Raw genomic sequence first — 17,046 nt, 5'->3', positions numbered from 1 at the left:
TTGATCGTCAGTACAACAAAACTTTCATCGGCACGTAGGCGCTTTTATTGGCAGCAAGCGATTAACTACATCAATGTTCTCTCAAATTCTCTTAGTACGAGCGAAATAAAAGCCGCTGCCAAGTAAAAGAAAACGAATGTTCTTGGTTAACTTAGGCTCTCCCACAAACAAATAATTTGGCGCTTCATCGGTTTCATGTCGGTAACAGCCGTCACCAACAATTTATTGTGTAACTATCGCCTTATTGTCGCGAGAGAGATATTTTCGTTTGGAGTTATCTTATTGTTATCGTCTAGTTATAGGCTTGAAATCGCCCAGTTATCGAGTTGTCATCGACGGTTTAGAGATGTGTCATGGATTTTATGTTGCAGTTTAATCGTTATCTGTTTCAAAGCAACCAATGAATGGTCGATTTTGAATCAATAATACGCCGATAACATATTGCTAGCACTTTGATAAAAAAATCGATAATTTTTTATATAAAATTGGTAACTTTTTGAGCACAAATCGACAGTATTTTGAAAAAAAAATTCATAAATTGCCGATAACAAATCGAAAATCGATAATTTTTCGGTAGTAAATCGATAAATTTTTGATATCTGTTCCATAACTTTTGATATGTTTTTATTAAAAAACGATTACTTTTTGGAAATAAAACGAAAATTTTTCTATAGTAAAACGAAAATTTTTATAAATTGTGGATTACTCATCGATAATAAATTGATAGCTTTTGATTACTAATCGACAACCCATCGATTAAAAATCTGTAACTCATTGATAACCTCGGTTATCGATTGAAAATTTATAAAGCTTTGATACCACTTGCCTTTTTCTGCTTTTTTATTTTTTTTTTTTTTTGCGTTGCCTTGCTTTAATTTGAAACGGCGAAGCAATAGAACAGTCGGAACGGATATTTTTACTACTAAAACCAATTTACTAAAAGCAGATAAAAACGTACTACAAAGGAAAGCAGTGCAGAAGATTAAGTTTAAGAAAGTACCAAAATGGACGAAGTGGATAACAAAATCTTGTGAAAGCAACTAAAAATCAAATCGAAATCCCGATTTGTGTCTTTGGAAAAAAGGGGTATGGTATGATAGCCAGAAGATTTTGCTTTCATGATATAAGATCTTCTAATAAAAGAAAGTTTTTTTACTACGCTATGGATCAGAATATACATGGCCATCTATAGAAACAAGTTCCAGCAGAAGTTTGATCACATTATCTGTCTGATTCCTGAATAAAAAATTAACAACTTAATTTATTACGTCCTTACTACAGGGTCCAACAAAGAGTTTTTTTATAAAACACTGATCAATATCATGTGAACGACTATTTAGATACAAAGCGTCCTCGTGATAGCGAATTTCGATCTATGGAGCCCCTATGTTTAAGCGCGCTTGGACGCGCGGTCACTAGTACGACGAGCAGGCTTCGCTCTGAAGAAATGAGGACATTGGCTACAGTTGTAATAGCAGGACCAAAGCAAAACGCTTGTCTTTCTTTCCTTACCTAATTGGATAAAATATATCTAATGAAGAAAGATGCTAATGCGTGTAGCTTTAATCGAAGCTTTCATGCTGATACCAAGCATTGCTTTATCTCAATAAACTAAGCCTTGTACAAGCGCGACATGGTGCACCGAGTTTGCTGTTAGAAAATGTCGTTGAAGTTCTTGCAAAATTCTTTAAGTCGAAAATGATTTAATGACTTTAGTCTGTCGTAAAAAATTTCTAATATGATTTGATTATTAAATCGTGAGTATTCAAGCAGTTTAGTCGATGACTAACTAGCAACGAGGAAAGACGCTTGCACGCATGTTTTTCGACATTCGAACAGTTATTCGTAAGTAGAATCCCTGCTACTACAATTTCTCTCAGTTGGATTTTAATATCCCGTTTAGATACGCTCTTACTTAATGGCTCTGTATAGCAAAAAAGGTATTATATTTTTTTTTTTATCTAATTATACTCGAACATTGTTATCATACAATATCCACTTGTCTACTTACCAACAAAATATATCTCCTCGTTGGTATAAACGTGCAAAACTTCTATGCAAAATATTTTAATTTAATTAAATGAAATTGATTTCAATTTAACCCCATTCAATAGCAGACATTAATTGGCAACGATAAACAGCTAAAAAAAAATGAAGGATTGACGAAGTAGAGAGGGAGCTGGTACTATGCAAAAGGAAGGCGTATGAAACCTAACGAAATCGACTGTCCACAGACAAAAGAAAACAAAAACAAAAAACAGTGTATTTGCATTGAAAATCACGTGAAAGTACAACAAAAGAAGGAAATCATACAAAAAAAAAAAAAAAAGAATGAAAAATAGAAAACTTGAAAAGCTGCGAAAAAGTTGTAAATCCTCGTTTGAACTCAATCTTTTTGCGCGTATTTAATTTCATTAAAGTGCACTCTTATTGTTGTTGCCAGAAATTTTTTCTTAACCAATTTTTTTTTTTTACATTTAGCTCTTTGCAGCTACTGATATGTTTACACACACAAACTGCATTTGTTGTTGCCACGGTTGTTGTTTACTCGTCAATTATATTTGATTTCTTGTTAGTGCTCGTTAACTCCTATTTCTTTATCATCTGTTTGTTTTGGTTAACCGCATTCCACATCAAATCACAGCATGTCAATCGCACACATATCATCAAAAAAAAAAAGAACTTAAGCTTGCGGATATGTGTCTACAGCAGTGGCGCACACGAGAGCTTGGTAGAGATTCGGAAAACTATTCGTCGTATGAGCGCAGTGACAGAACTTGAGTAAAGCAAGCAGTCAATCAGTTTTAGCTTGTATTTCAAGCAGGAAACATCTGATGTGTGAGTGTTGTGCTTGAACATTCTACAGCTAAACACATACTGCTAGAAAAAAAGTGCGTTTATATTCGTAGCGCTGATGGCGTTGTGCACCACTGGTCTACGGTGTAACACACATCGACTAACATGTACCCAAATGGTTTTCAAAAGCGCCCTTAGGCAACCGCATTATTTAGTTTGATTAATTGTCATTTACACATCTCAGCAGTAAAATATGCAGAACGCTTACATTTTTGAAAATTAATAGGTATATCTCTTCCAATTTCGCTCATTTCATTAGAGGCTTTCTTAGACTTTGTGTGGGGAAATTTGTTAGGGTGGTCCTTAAGCATCAAGTTTAAAGAATTTTCAGTTTGACTTCTTCAAATACAAAAAAATTTATATTAAATATTTTTTAACGAGTACTTTGTCTATTGTGCTTAACCTTTCAGCTTGTTGCTGTACGTGAAGGCTTTTAAGGCATTTAAGTACCTCTTCTGGTCTTCTAGTCCATTTCATAAAGGGATTGCGAGTCAAACCTCCTAGATGGCGGGGTCTATTCCTTGCTAGAGTGACACGTTCGCAGAGAATGTGAACTGGCGTTTAATAGTCCAGCTCACAAAATCGAGAGATTTGTGTGTCGCATGGATTTGACTTACTTAAGTGAGAAAGTAGAATACATTGTCCCGTATAATACTCAGTGAGGGTCGTAGGTTCTCTCTGCGTAGATTTATGAGTTAGGCTGATATTACCGTTGCTTTGAGTATAAACAATTTGGCCTGTCCTTCCCCTTGGTATTCACTCCAGTATTGTCTCAGCTACTTTGTTCACTAGTATGTATCTTTTCGAGTCCACAGACGGGTTCTGAATTATAGAATTCTACTATAGCAGCCTGATTGGCAAGTAGTCTGCATGTTCCCTGAAGCCCGAGATCCCATCCATTTGGCTCCCAGATCATTTTGAACTCCTCTGAACTCATCTACTTGCTTAAAAGTAATCGCGTAAGACTGGCGGCCCCGCAGGGATGCCTGGCTGGCAACCATAATAAGGATATCCTTGTAGGAAAAGCTTCTTTAAAGACATTCTATGCCTAAACTTTTATTTATAATTTTCTATAATCGGGTTTCCAGTCAAAATAATTGGAAAAACGCCTTTATTATTTTCCGACGTTTCGACCGTTTATTGTGGTCTTCTTCAGGGCCTAGTTACAATTGTGAACGACTATGTAGATACAAACTTTTATTGCACGAGTTTCTCTCTGAATAATAGTGGATTATCATCCAATTGGTATGTATTTTATGAAGCTCGGGCCATAGATGCCAGCTCTCATTTTTATTTCCCCAATTTTGATCCATCCGTGAATCATGCGAGACCAGACCTGGATTATTTTTTTTCCAAATAGCTCTGTTCACTGCGGGCGCTTTAAAATTCTAGCATCACGTAGTTGTAATACGGGATTTCCTACAAATTTCCTTATTTTGCCCACCTTTAGTCCATAATACCACAACTGATCAATTGAAACAGAATCACTTTGGGTATTTCCAATAATGCCTTAAAAATCATCAATCGTCGAGGTACTCTGAATATTTGTCCTTGAAAAAGTCGAACGCGTGTAACGAAGAAAATTTAATATCAAACCATACAAGCAAATATGTTGTATTATTTCGCAATTATTCACGGGATCCTTCCGAGAATATCTTCGAGATCATTTCGATATTATTTCAAGATTATTTTCAATACTTTAAAAATATATTTTTATTTGCCTTCAAATATTATAATTTATTAAATTTTAATGAGCTCGAGGCAGTTTAAAAAATTGAAACACAGTTTAAATTTTTATATCTCAATTTTATTTGGTCGATATTTCGATCTCATTCTGAGATCATCCTCAGGAACTGTGGACAAAAACAACAATTAGTTAACATGTAAACAATTTTCAAACCCTAAACATAATACCACTTACACAATTGAATATGTTTTACCGACTAACAAGATGTACGAAAAAAGAAAGCGTAGAAGTCAAATAAATATGAAAATATAAACAATTTAAAACACCGTAAGTATAAACAAAAATCTACAAAAACAACAATACTTACGGTGTTTTAAATTGTTTATATTTTCATATTTATTTGACTTCTACGCTTTCTTTTTTCGTACATCTTGTTAGTCGGTAAAACATATTCAATTGTGTAAGTGGTATTATGTTTAGGGTTTGAAAATTGTTTACATGTTAACTAATTGTTGTTTTTGTCCACAGTTCCTGAGGATGATCTCAGAATGAGATCGAAATATCGACCAAATAAAATTGAGATATAAAAATTTAAACTGTGTTTCAATTTTTTAAACTGCCTCGAGCTCATTAAAATTTAATAAATTATAATATTTGAAGGCAAATAAAAATATATTTTTAAAATGTTCAAACGGAGAGCACACCGAGAGAAAAACAGTACAACCAGAGTATACAAAAACATCAAGCATAACTATGACGCCCAGACCAACAAATACATAAAACACTACCAACATATTACGAAACAAGTCACAAGACTAACAACATCAACTAAATTTTTGGAAAGGTGCAGAAGAGATGGCTTAACTCCTAATTTTATTGATAATGCAACAAAGAATATAATATACGTAATTACTAATAATACCAGCAACAACAAAATACCGAAAAAATTTTCCAAAGTGGTGGCCACATTTATAGATAATGTGAAAAGCAAACTCATCAACCTTTTAATCAACATCAAGCATGAAATTTTAAGACACAACAAAAAAGAGGTAAATATATTGAGAGCACTGATAACTCAATGTCTTGAAGCAACACATTCCACTCAATTTTTTCAAAGTGAGGAGTTGTTAGCGACCAAACAAACGGCGCAGATTAAAACCAATCAAATTAAGAAATACGAAAATCTCAAAAGTAGACAAAGAGAAAATTTAAATATTAGGGTGGTCCCAGAATGGTTTCATAATATTTCATCTATAGATTTTCCCACAGACATTCGTTGGCTCTTATCTCTGGGTCCGAAATATGCCCTTCCAATTCAAGATAAAGAGTTTCCTTTATTCCAACTTATAGCAGACGGGGAGAATGTTATACGCACTATTGAAGACAAAGAAAAACAAGAAATAGGAAGAAGTAATTTTACTAAACTTATACACGAGCATCTTAATAGGAATAAAATTTCTGCTAGGGATAAATTTATAAACAAAACGGTACTCGCCACAAAAACATTTCTGAAAAAGAATAAAGATATACTGATTCTAAATGCAGACAAGGGTAATGTAACGGTAGCGTTGGAAAAAGCCGAATATGATAGAAAGATGCAAACGATTGTTAATAACATTTCAACATATAGAGTGTTAAAACGAGACCCTACTAGTAAATTACAAGAGAAGAACAATGCGTTAGTTCAAAAAATGCTTGATAACGGTGTTATCAATGAAATAGAAAAACAGCGACTTTTAAGCAAAACTGCAAACCCACCTAGAATTTACGGTTTGCCTAAAATTCACAAAGAAGGGGCGCCACTTCGACCTATTTGTTCCTCTATTTGCTCACCGTCGTATGAATTATGCAAATATGTTGTTAACATATTGGAAAATATAACTAAATCGTCTAAATTTAATGTTAAAGATGCGATTGAATTCAAACGAAAAATAAATAATACCTATATCTATGATGATGAGATTCTAGTGTCTTTTGATGTAGTGTCCTTATTCCCGAGCATTCCAGTAGACTTGGCATTAAAGATAATATCCTCAAAATGGAATGAATTAAAAGACCATACAAAGTTAACGCAAGAGCTGTTTTTAAACATAGTTAAATTTTGCATAATGGAAAATCGTTACTTTAAATATAATGAAAAAATATATGAGCAACGGTCAGGAATGCCTATGGGATCACCAGCATCACCTGTCGTAGCAGATATAGTCATGGAGGAACTACTATCCAAATTCATGATGGAAACTGCCAACAAACCGCGCTTATTAACTAAGTACGTTGACGACTTGTTCGCGATTGTTAGGACACAAGATGTCGACAAGATGCTCAACGATCTTAACAACTTCAACAAATCAATTCAATTTACAATAGAAACGGAAAAAGATGGAGAGCTACCCTACTTAGACACTCTTATTATCAGAAAGAATAACAAATTGTTGATTGACTGGTATAAAAAGCCCACGGCATCTGGAAGACTTATTAATTTTAATTCAAAACATGACAAAAAAACAATTATAAACACCGCAAGCAATTTCATTAGAAGAGTTCTCTCGATAAGCGACACGATTTTTCACGGAAAGAATATTGACGAAATAAAAGTAACCTTGACAAAGAATGACTTCCCTATGACAACCATAAAGCAATTACTTCGAACATACTTTACCGAAAATAAGGAGAGAACCAACATAGCCAAAGGAGAGGGAAAAATATACAAATCAGTAGTTCATGTTCCAGGAATAACGGAAAGAATAAAATTTTCAAAGCTCTATGACAGAGATAAATATCAGATCGCGTCAACTTATAAACACACGCTAAGAAAACTCTACAGCAATACAAAGGATAGAATTCCCAAACAAGAGAAGTCTGATGTAGTTTACAGGATTCCGTGTAATGGTGACGGGTCCCACTTATGCAAAAAGGTATATGTGGGGACAACAAAAATGAAACTCAAGACAAGGATTTCCGCTCACAGGTCAAATGTGAAATTAAGAAGCAGTTTTTCGGACAATAAGACGGCATTGTCATCACATTGCAAAGATACCGGACATTATCCCGATTTCGATAATGTATCCATTTTACACGAGGAGAAAAATTACGGCAAAAGATATACTTTAGAAATGCTGCACATAACGAACACCCCTAATGACACGAAAATGAATTATAAAATAGACACTGATCAGCTGGCGCGCGTTTACCGCGACTTAGTTTTAAGACAACAACACTGTTCTAGTTAGAATTGCAGCTCAACACAACAAATGCAGTGGGATGACAAATATATATGTACATATGTACATTTGTGTGTTAATGCAAATGATTATGTCTTTTTGTTCGTCATCCTATGTATTGTTGTTTTTGTAGATTTTTGTTTATACTTACGGTGTTTTAAATTGTTTATATTTTCATATTTATTTGACTTCTACGCTTTCTTTTTTCGTACATCTTGTTAGTCGGTAAAACATATTCAATTGTGTAAGTGGTATTATGTTTAGGGTTTGAAAATTGTTTACATGTTAACTAATTGTTGTTTTTGTCCACAGTTCCTGAGGATGATCTCAGAATGAGATCGAAATATCGACCAAATAAAATTGAGATATAAAAATTTAAACTGTGTTTCAATTTTTTAAACTGCCTCGAGCTCATTAAAATTTAATAAATTATTTTCAATACTATTTACAAATCGCTTCGGAACAATTTTGTAATTAATTTTGAAAATATTTCGAATCATGACGAGGCTATTTTTCGAATATTTAGAGTTTAAAATGAGTTATTTATTTCTGTGGGATTATTTTGTGGTGTGCAGAAAGTGAGCCAGCATTAACCAATTTCTTGCGGCCTCGTTACAGGTAATGACGTCACACCGCCACCTTGAAGAAACTGCCTGCAGGCACTTACTGTCTTACAATCGTTATCATCGATAATCCCTTAAAGAGAATTTTAAAAGAGATAGGAGTACCTTATGATCCATAAGATATCGTCTGTAACAGCAGACGTGTTAGGAATTGCAAGCTGCAGGAATAAACTATTGGGCACGTTCTATCTTCTACCTATTTGGGGTTTTTGGTTTGATCATCAAATTACTGGTAACATTTTTGACACGTTCAGTCTATGTGATGTCTTTTTGGCCGGCCAATTAAATCTAACCAAACTTTGTAAAACAAACAGAATTTGTCTTATACTCATGTGTAAATACAAAACCGAATATCTGCTTTATTCCAATCACATACAGGTGTTATTTCAACTTAATTGCTTACTAGCTTTAACATACCCTAATTGTCACTTATTTGTCTTCCTCTATTCAAGTGGCTTAAATTCAACTCTGTGCTCATTTGGCGATCAATTTCATTGTTTGGCTGCTGGTCATTAACTTCTGAAGTGAAAAGAAAATTCTCGACCTGCATTCCCACAGTGATTTTCACAAGTACCTCTATGCAGCTATTGGCTTTAACAGATTTGTATGTATGTACTGTCAATTGCTTCTGTCGCGCTGCGCATTTGTGGTGTTTCAGCAGTAAAAGCACTTCTTTTTATACTCAGTTGAGCAGAGCTCACAGAGTATATTAAGTTTGATTGGATAACGGTTGGTTGTACATATATAAAGGAATCGAGATAGATATAGACTTCCATATATCAAAATAATCAGGATCGAAAAAAATTTGATTGAGCCGTGTCCGTCCGTCCGTCCGTTAACACGATAACTTGAGTAAATTTTGAGGTATCTTGATGAAATTTGGTATGTAGGTTCCTGAGCACTCATCTCAGATCGCTATTTAAAATGAAAGATATCGGACTATAACCACGCCCACTTTTTCGATATCGAAAATTTCGAAAAACCGAAAAAGTGCGATAATTCATTACAAAAGACCGATAAAGCGACGAAACTTGGTAGATGAGTTGAACTTATGACGCAAAATAGAAAATTAGTAAAATTTTGGACAACGGGCGTGGCACCGCCCACTTTTAAAAGAAGGTAATTTAAAATTTTGCAAGCTGTAATTTGGCAGTCGTTGAAGATATCATGATGAAATTTGGCAGGAACGTTACTCTTATTACTATATGTACGCTAAATAAAAATTAGCAAAATCGGAGAAGGACCACGCCCACTTTAAAAAAAAAAAATTTTTTAAGTAAAATTTTAACAAAAAATTTAATATCTTTACAGTATATAAGTAAATTATGTCAAGATTCAACTCCAGTAATGATATGGTGCAACAAAATACAAAAATAAAAGAAAATTTAAAAATGGGCGTGGCTCCGCCCTTTTTCATTTAATTTGTCTAGGATACTTTTAACGCCATAAGTCGAACAAAAATTAACCAATCCTTTTGAAATTTGGTAGGGGCATAGATTTTATGGCGTTTACTGATTTCTGTGAAAATGGGCGAAATCGGTTGATGCCACGCCCAGTTTTTATACACAGTCGTCCGTCTGTCCTTCCGCATGGCCGTTAACACGATAACTTGAGCAAAAATCGATATATCTTTACTAAACTAAGTTCACGTACTTATCTGAACTCACTTTATCTTGGTATGAAAAATGAACGAAATCCGACTATGACCACGCCCACTTTTTCCATATCGAAAATTACGAAAAATGAAAAAAATGCCATAATTCTATACCAAATACGAAAAAAGGGATGAAATATGGTAAGGTAATTGGATTGTTTTATTGACGTGAAATATAACTTTAGAAAAAACTTTATAAAATGATTGTGACACCTACCATATTAAGTAGAAGAAAATGAAAAAGTTCTGCAGGGCGAAATAAAAAACCCTTAAAATCTTGGCAGGTATTACATATATAAATAAATTAGCGGTATCCAACAGATGATGTTCTGGGTCACCCTGGTCCACATTTTGGTCGATATCTGGAAAACGCCTTCACATATACAACTACCACCACTCCCTTTTAAAACTCTCATTAATACCTTTAATTTGATACCCATATCGTACAAACTCATTCTAGAGTCACCCCTGGTCCACCTTTATGGCGATATTTCGAAAAGGCGAACACCTATAGAACGAAGGCCCACTCCCTTTTAAAAATACTCATTAACACCTTTCATTTGATACCCATATCGTACAAACAAAGTCTAGAGTCACCCCTGGTCCAGAAAGGCCCACTCCCTCTTAAAGTACTCATTAACTCCTTTCGTTTGATACCCATATTGCACAAACGAATTCTAGAGTCACCCCTGGTCCACCTTTATGGCGATATCTCGAAAAGGCGTCCACCTATAGAACTAAGGCCCACTCCCTCTTAAAATACTCATTAACTCCTTTCATTTGACACCCATATCATACAAACAAATTCTAAAGTCACCCCTGGTCCACCTTTATGGCGATATCTCGAAAAGGCGAACACCTATAAAACGAAGGCCCACTCCCTTTTAAAAATACTCATTAACGCCTTTCATTTGATAACCATATCGTACAAACAAAGTCTAGAGTCACCCCTGGTCCACCTTTATTGCGATACCTCGACAATGCTTCCACCTATAGAACTAAGGCCCACTCCCTCTTAAAATACTCATTAACTCCTTTCGTTTGATACCCATATTGCACAAACGAATTCTAGAGTCACCCCTGGCCCACCTTTATGGCGATATCTCGAAACGGCGTCCACCTATAGAACTAAGGCCCACTCCCTTTTAAAATACTCATTAACACCTTTCGTTTGATGCGCATATTGTGCAAACAAAATCTAGGGTCACCCCTGGTCCACCTTTATGGCGATATCTCGAAACGGCGTCCACCTATGGAACTAAGGATTACTCCCTTTTAAAATGCTCATTAACACCTTTCATTTGATACCCATATCGTACAAACGCATTCTAGAGTCACCCCTGGTCCATCTTTACGGCGATATCTCGAAAAGGCGTCCATCTATAGTACTTAGGTCCACTCCCTCATAAAATACTCTTTAATGCCTTTCATTTGATACACATGTCATACAAACACATTCCAGGGTTTCCCTCGGTTCATTTTCCTACATGGTTATTTTCCCTTATGTTGTCACCATAGCTCTCAACTGAGTATGTAATGTTCGGTTACACCCGAACTTAACCTTCCTTACTTGTTGTACTTGTACCTCGAGTCGCTATATATTTTAACTGATTCACTCATCGAACAACGCCAATGTAAGCTGATTGTCACTGGCTCTGATTGTGCACTATTTCTAATCCCTATTTTTCTAGCGGAAATTTCATGCCAAGTGGCGCAATTTCTTTGAATATCAACATATATTTATACCTATATGTGTATATGTGTGTGCCTTTAAATATATACCACTCTCCAGAATAAATATGCAATTTTTTATAACTAATACAATTTTTAAGAGTCACTAATCATACTTGAGATAATACAAAATAAATTAAAATCATAACGCAATCGTTAGGAATAACTGTCAGAAAAATGTAAACCGATCTATTAGTGTTTAAAATGGTATATACAAATTATTTGTATGCTCTGGGAAGTGTTTGTTTTTGTTTGAAGTCATTTTATTTTCTTTGCGCCACTTAATCCAATTTTCAATGCAATCAGTGAATTGCAATGAGGAGATTTGAGTGATTAAATGAAGACTTACATTGGCTTAAGATGCAGCGATAAGCTTTTGATTGGAGTAATCTACTGGCTGGTATGCGTGCAGTAATCGTAGCCTCTATGTAGGTGTTAAGTATGTATGTATGTGGGTGTAACACTTTTTGATTAAAAGCAAGCTGAGTGTATTTACCTGAAAATGTAATAGAAAATAAATGGAAGAATTAGAATAAGTGTAAGTACGCCATAAAAAATTGCTAAAAAAAAATTACACTTGAATAATGGTTAATAATTTGCAACGATTTTAAAGAATATGATTGCAGTCACATTGAATACCCATAGTGATAACTTATTTTAGATATTATTTTAACCAAATCGAGTTTAAGTCATTTTCTGATTTCAATAAATCACCTTCGTTTTTAAATACACTTAAAATCAAAAGTTGCAATGATTTTAAAAAGTTCGATTGCTGTCACTTTAAATACGAATACAGATAAATATATTTTGAAATAATTTAAATCAACTTAAGTTTAGATATTTTAGATTTGACAATTTTATGTCTGGTTAAAGAAATACTATTTTACTAACAATTTTCAATTAAATAATTAATTGTACGTTTGGTGATTGCAATTAAACATGTCTAATTTATTTAGTCAAATTAAAATAATTATTTTCTGCATTCAGAATTAAGGAATAATAAATCTTTAGTTGTATAATAAATTGTTACAAATAGAATGATAGTAATTTATACAATTCTACATTGCGCATCATTACTTATTGGCACTAGTCACTTAGCAAGAACTGAAAAAGTAATAACAAAATAAAGAAGAAAAGAAACATCTTCTTTTTTCAATATAATAAAAATCAAAAATTGCAACGATTTTAAGGAGTTTGATTGCAGTTACTTTAAATACCAATACGGATAAATATATTTTGAAATAATTTAAAACAAATTAAGTTTAGTCATTAGGCTTCACAATTTTATTAATTAAGGACTAATGAATCTCTAGTTGTATAATAAATTGTTGCAAATAGAATGATTGTAATTTATACAAATCTACATTGCGCATCATTACTTATTGGCACCAGTCACTTTTTCTTAGCAAGAACTGAGGTATAGTGGTAGCAACAGTCTTCCTTTTCTTATTATTTTTTCTACAATATGCATTATAGCGGACTCATGTCCCAGTCAGCGAAGTTGCAAATCTCGTACCGTCGTCATAAACATTGGACGGCCCTTATATATGATTTCAACAAGACACACGACTCCTAGAAGTGACGTGACATGAACTTAATTTGTATTGCGAAATTAAAAAATACTTTACTTAACGTTTTTAAGAACTACTAGCTTAGTCGGTGGACTTTGCCCTGTCCGAAAATTGGTTTGAGTACATTTATATAGTGATCTTCCCTTCCCGCTATCATGCTCTATCGAATCATCTTCTAAACTCCTCATTCTACTACTCTCTCCCACTGCCACTGCCATTCCAACTCCCACTGCTAGTCTCACTTTTATTCGTATTGCCACTTCCACTTCCTCTTCCACTCAAACTCTCACTCCCATTCCCTTCACTCGCCCACGACAATGATCTTATATATTTAGCCTCCATACCGAAGATTGCATAACTTCTTCGGCAAAGTTTAACTTGCCTGGGGACGTGACCCCGCCTACTATTATTAAAACTTTAGTAGCCAGATTACGAGGACCTACAGTGAAAATTTCATTAAAATCAGTTTATAACTTTGGACGCTAATGGGGCATACACACGCATTCATTATTATTTATACGATGAGGACGAGGCCAGTCAACAAACTACTCCCCATAAATATTTCTTATCGAAAATCGTTTAAAATTATCCTTACAAAGTTTAACGCGCATCGCAATCATTTAAACGTTTTCGGATGTAATCTTCATATAATGCCAAACAAAACTCCTTCTACGACAAAACCATTTAATTCCATACAAATCGTCTTACAAATGAAATTTCTTTCACAAAGTTGTCGCACTTTTCACCAACTAAACAACAGCGCAGTCAAACTATTTTCCATTGTTTATTATAATTACCCAACGAGAATGCTTGACTTTTGCTCAACATCGCTCAAATCTCTTCCTCCCTTCTTTAAAACCCTAGAACTTGTAGTATAATCCAAGCAAATGAAAATTGTATTCTGAATGAAGTAAAATTCTGTAACGAAATTAACTGAGAACAATAATAATAATGAAAAGCGCATAGAGAAAGCGAACGCATACTTACGCATATACATTCATATATGTATATGTGAATATACATCAACATAGAATGGAATTGGATGCTGGCAGGAGAATAGCAAAGGCAAATGCAAATGTAATAAGAAATATTCATACACACATGTATGTATATACATATGTATGTGTGAATGAATGCATGCAGTTCTACTTGACAGCGGAAATTCTGCAAAAATGCGAAAATTAATTATCACAAAAATTTTGCTTTGTAATTAGCAAAGTTTTCCGCTGGAAACTTTACTCAAATTCATGATGTTCATGTTCGGTTACGCTCTGATCTACATATCTAAGTCTATTAGTATAAAGACATACATATGACTATATACCAAATAAAAATTATATGTTTCGCAGATATTTTAGTTATGAGAAATTTGCGGAACGATTGAATGAAAAATTTGTGTAGCTCTTAAAATTTCAGGAGAGAAGGGAATGCTCATATAAAGTTATACCTAGCTGGAGATCAAACTGCGAAGATTGAACTTGTTTAAAAAAGACAAAATTATACTAAATTGAATTATATTATATCACATCAGATAAGATAGGATTGGAAAAAATTTGATTTGATTAGATTATATTAGACTAAATTAGATTAGATTAGATTAGATTATATTATATTATATTAGATTAGATTCGATTAGATGAGATTAGATTAGATTGGATTAGATTAGATTGAATTAGATTAAATCAGATTAGATTAGATTACATTAGATTAGATTAAATTAGATTGAATTATATTAAATTAGATTATATTCGATTAGATTTGTTTAGATTAGTTTAGATTAGAATAGATTAGATCAGATTAGATTATATTAGATTAGATTAGATTAGATAAGATTAGATTAGATTAGATTACATTAGATAAGATTAGATTAGGTTACACTACATTATACTAGATTTGATTAGATTAGGTTAGACTAGATTGGAGTGTATGAGATTAAATTAGAATGGATTAGATTAGATTATATTATATTAGATTAGATTAGATTACATAAGATTAGATTTTATTAGGTTAGATTAGATAAGATAAGATCCGAAGAAAATTTAATGATGAGCTGTACGAGCTATACGCACACATCAACATAGTCCAGCGAATTAAAACGCAGCGGCTTCGCTGGCTAGGCCATTTTATGTGAATGAAAGATGATGCTCCGGCCAAGAATGTGTTTCTATCGGATCCCGCCTATGGAAGCAGAGGTAGAGGGCGGCCCCCGTTGGAAGGACCAGGTGGAAAACGATATAAATTCCCTTGGTGTGACCAATTGGCGCCGGTTGGTGGAGCGAAGGAGCGACTGGTGCGCCTTGTTGGATGGCCATAACCGTTTAGACGGTTAAGCGCCAATTAAGTAAGTAAAGTAAGATTAGACAAGATTAGATAATATTAGATTAGATTTGATTTGATTACATTTGGTTAGATTGGATTCGACTATATTAGATTTGCTCAGATTGGACAAGATTAGATTATATTAATTCATATACCACCCCCTGTAGCATAGCAAATAAACTAAGGGTTTCAAAAGCCGCTAGTCTATCAGATTAAATGCTGAATCCCCTAGCCGTAGGAACATCGCAGAGCATCCCGTCCACCGCATCCTTAATGCGACAACCTATAGTTCAAAGAGGCTCCATTATAATTCCTCTTTCTTCTTCTCTGTTAATGGGACATCTGTTCTGTAGCTTGTACAGGGACAAGTTGTTGGCACACGATAATCTGTCTTATTTGCGATGAAGTCAAAGTTGATAAGAATGACTGGTCTACAGCCACCTTGCCCGTATTATCTAGATGTATGTTTAGCAAGGCATTCGACGTTGTGGTAGATGTCATCCTAAGCATGCCGCTGATACCAAAGACCACTATATGTTGTACAGCAAGAAAAATATCGCTTTGACTACCAGCTCATAAAGCCTAGATACTAGTCTTGGTAACAGTTCAAAGCTTTTACCTTTGGTCTCTAGCAGTAGTATAAGGCAAACAAAGCCTTCTTAGCCCTATTCTCCTCATTGGCACTTCAGGAAAGTTTTCTTTCCAATATAATAGCTTAATGGTAAATCCTATCTGAAAGTACCAACGGTGTCCCCCCAATCAATGGTTTCCTTAAAAGCGTGAATGAGATCTTGTTCTGAATAAATTTTATTTTTAGAAGCAGCTTAACTGTCATATGTAGGTATTCATAGCCATTGCTAAGCCTGCCTTGCAAAGATTTTTTACTTCATTCTGAGTCAAAAATATTTAGGTATATATAGAACAACCAAATACTAATTCTAGTATAGTAAGCTTGTTGGAGCCCATTTCGCACCCTATCAGCTCAAGACTAGCGCTGAATAGTCCATTTCGAACAACATCTAAAACATGAATATGTATTTTTATGGATAGTGGTAATAAAAATGTGCTAAAAAAACATAACTGCGAACAAAAAAGTACATAGCTACCGCCATCATTTTAACTACCCAACTCAACTGACCAGCGGGCTGTCTGCTATTTCCGTTGCATGGCGCTTTGCGGCCGCTATATTTCCGCTGCAAGCATTGTCATTTTGTAAGAAAAAAATGTGGAGCGCGTAAAAAAGTCCCAAGTTGGTACTTTTTCTATGCATTATAGAATTGTGTGTGGGTTTTTTGTAGCCATTTTGTTCTAGTTTGTCTGCGTTCTCATCAAAGCATGTCCGAGGAAGTACGCTGGCGGTTATGCCTGGTAAATGTTGCAACAA

At 34.3% G+C, this 17,046-nt stretch overlaps 1 protein-coding gene and 1 pseudogene across 2 annotated transcripts in view; both read right to left on the bottom strand.

The window, feature by feature from the left end:
- Window positions 1–17,046, bottom strand: part of nrm (neuromusculin) — an 819,260-nt gene that overhangs the window by 463,060 nt on the left and 339,154 nt on the right. The gene's annotated exons all lie outside the window — the stretch shown is intronic.
- LOC137254111 (uncharacterized) overlaps window positions 1–17,046 on the bottom strand; it is a 158,551-nt pseudogene that overhangs the window by 57,679 nt on the left and 83,826 nt on the right.

Source organism: Eurosta solidaginis, chromosome 5, assembly GCF_040869045.1.
Source record: "Eurosta solidaginis isolate ZX-2024a chromosome 5, ASM4086904v1, whole genome shotgun sequence".
Classification (NCBI taxonomy): domain Eukaryota; kingdom Metazoa; phylum Arthropoda; class Insecta; order Diptera; family Tephritidae; genus Eurosta; species Eurosta solidaginis.
Note: the sequence above shows the minus strand (reverse complement) of the source record. Positions and strands in the feature narration are given on the sequence as shown.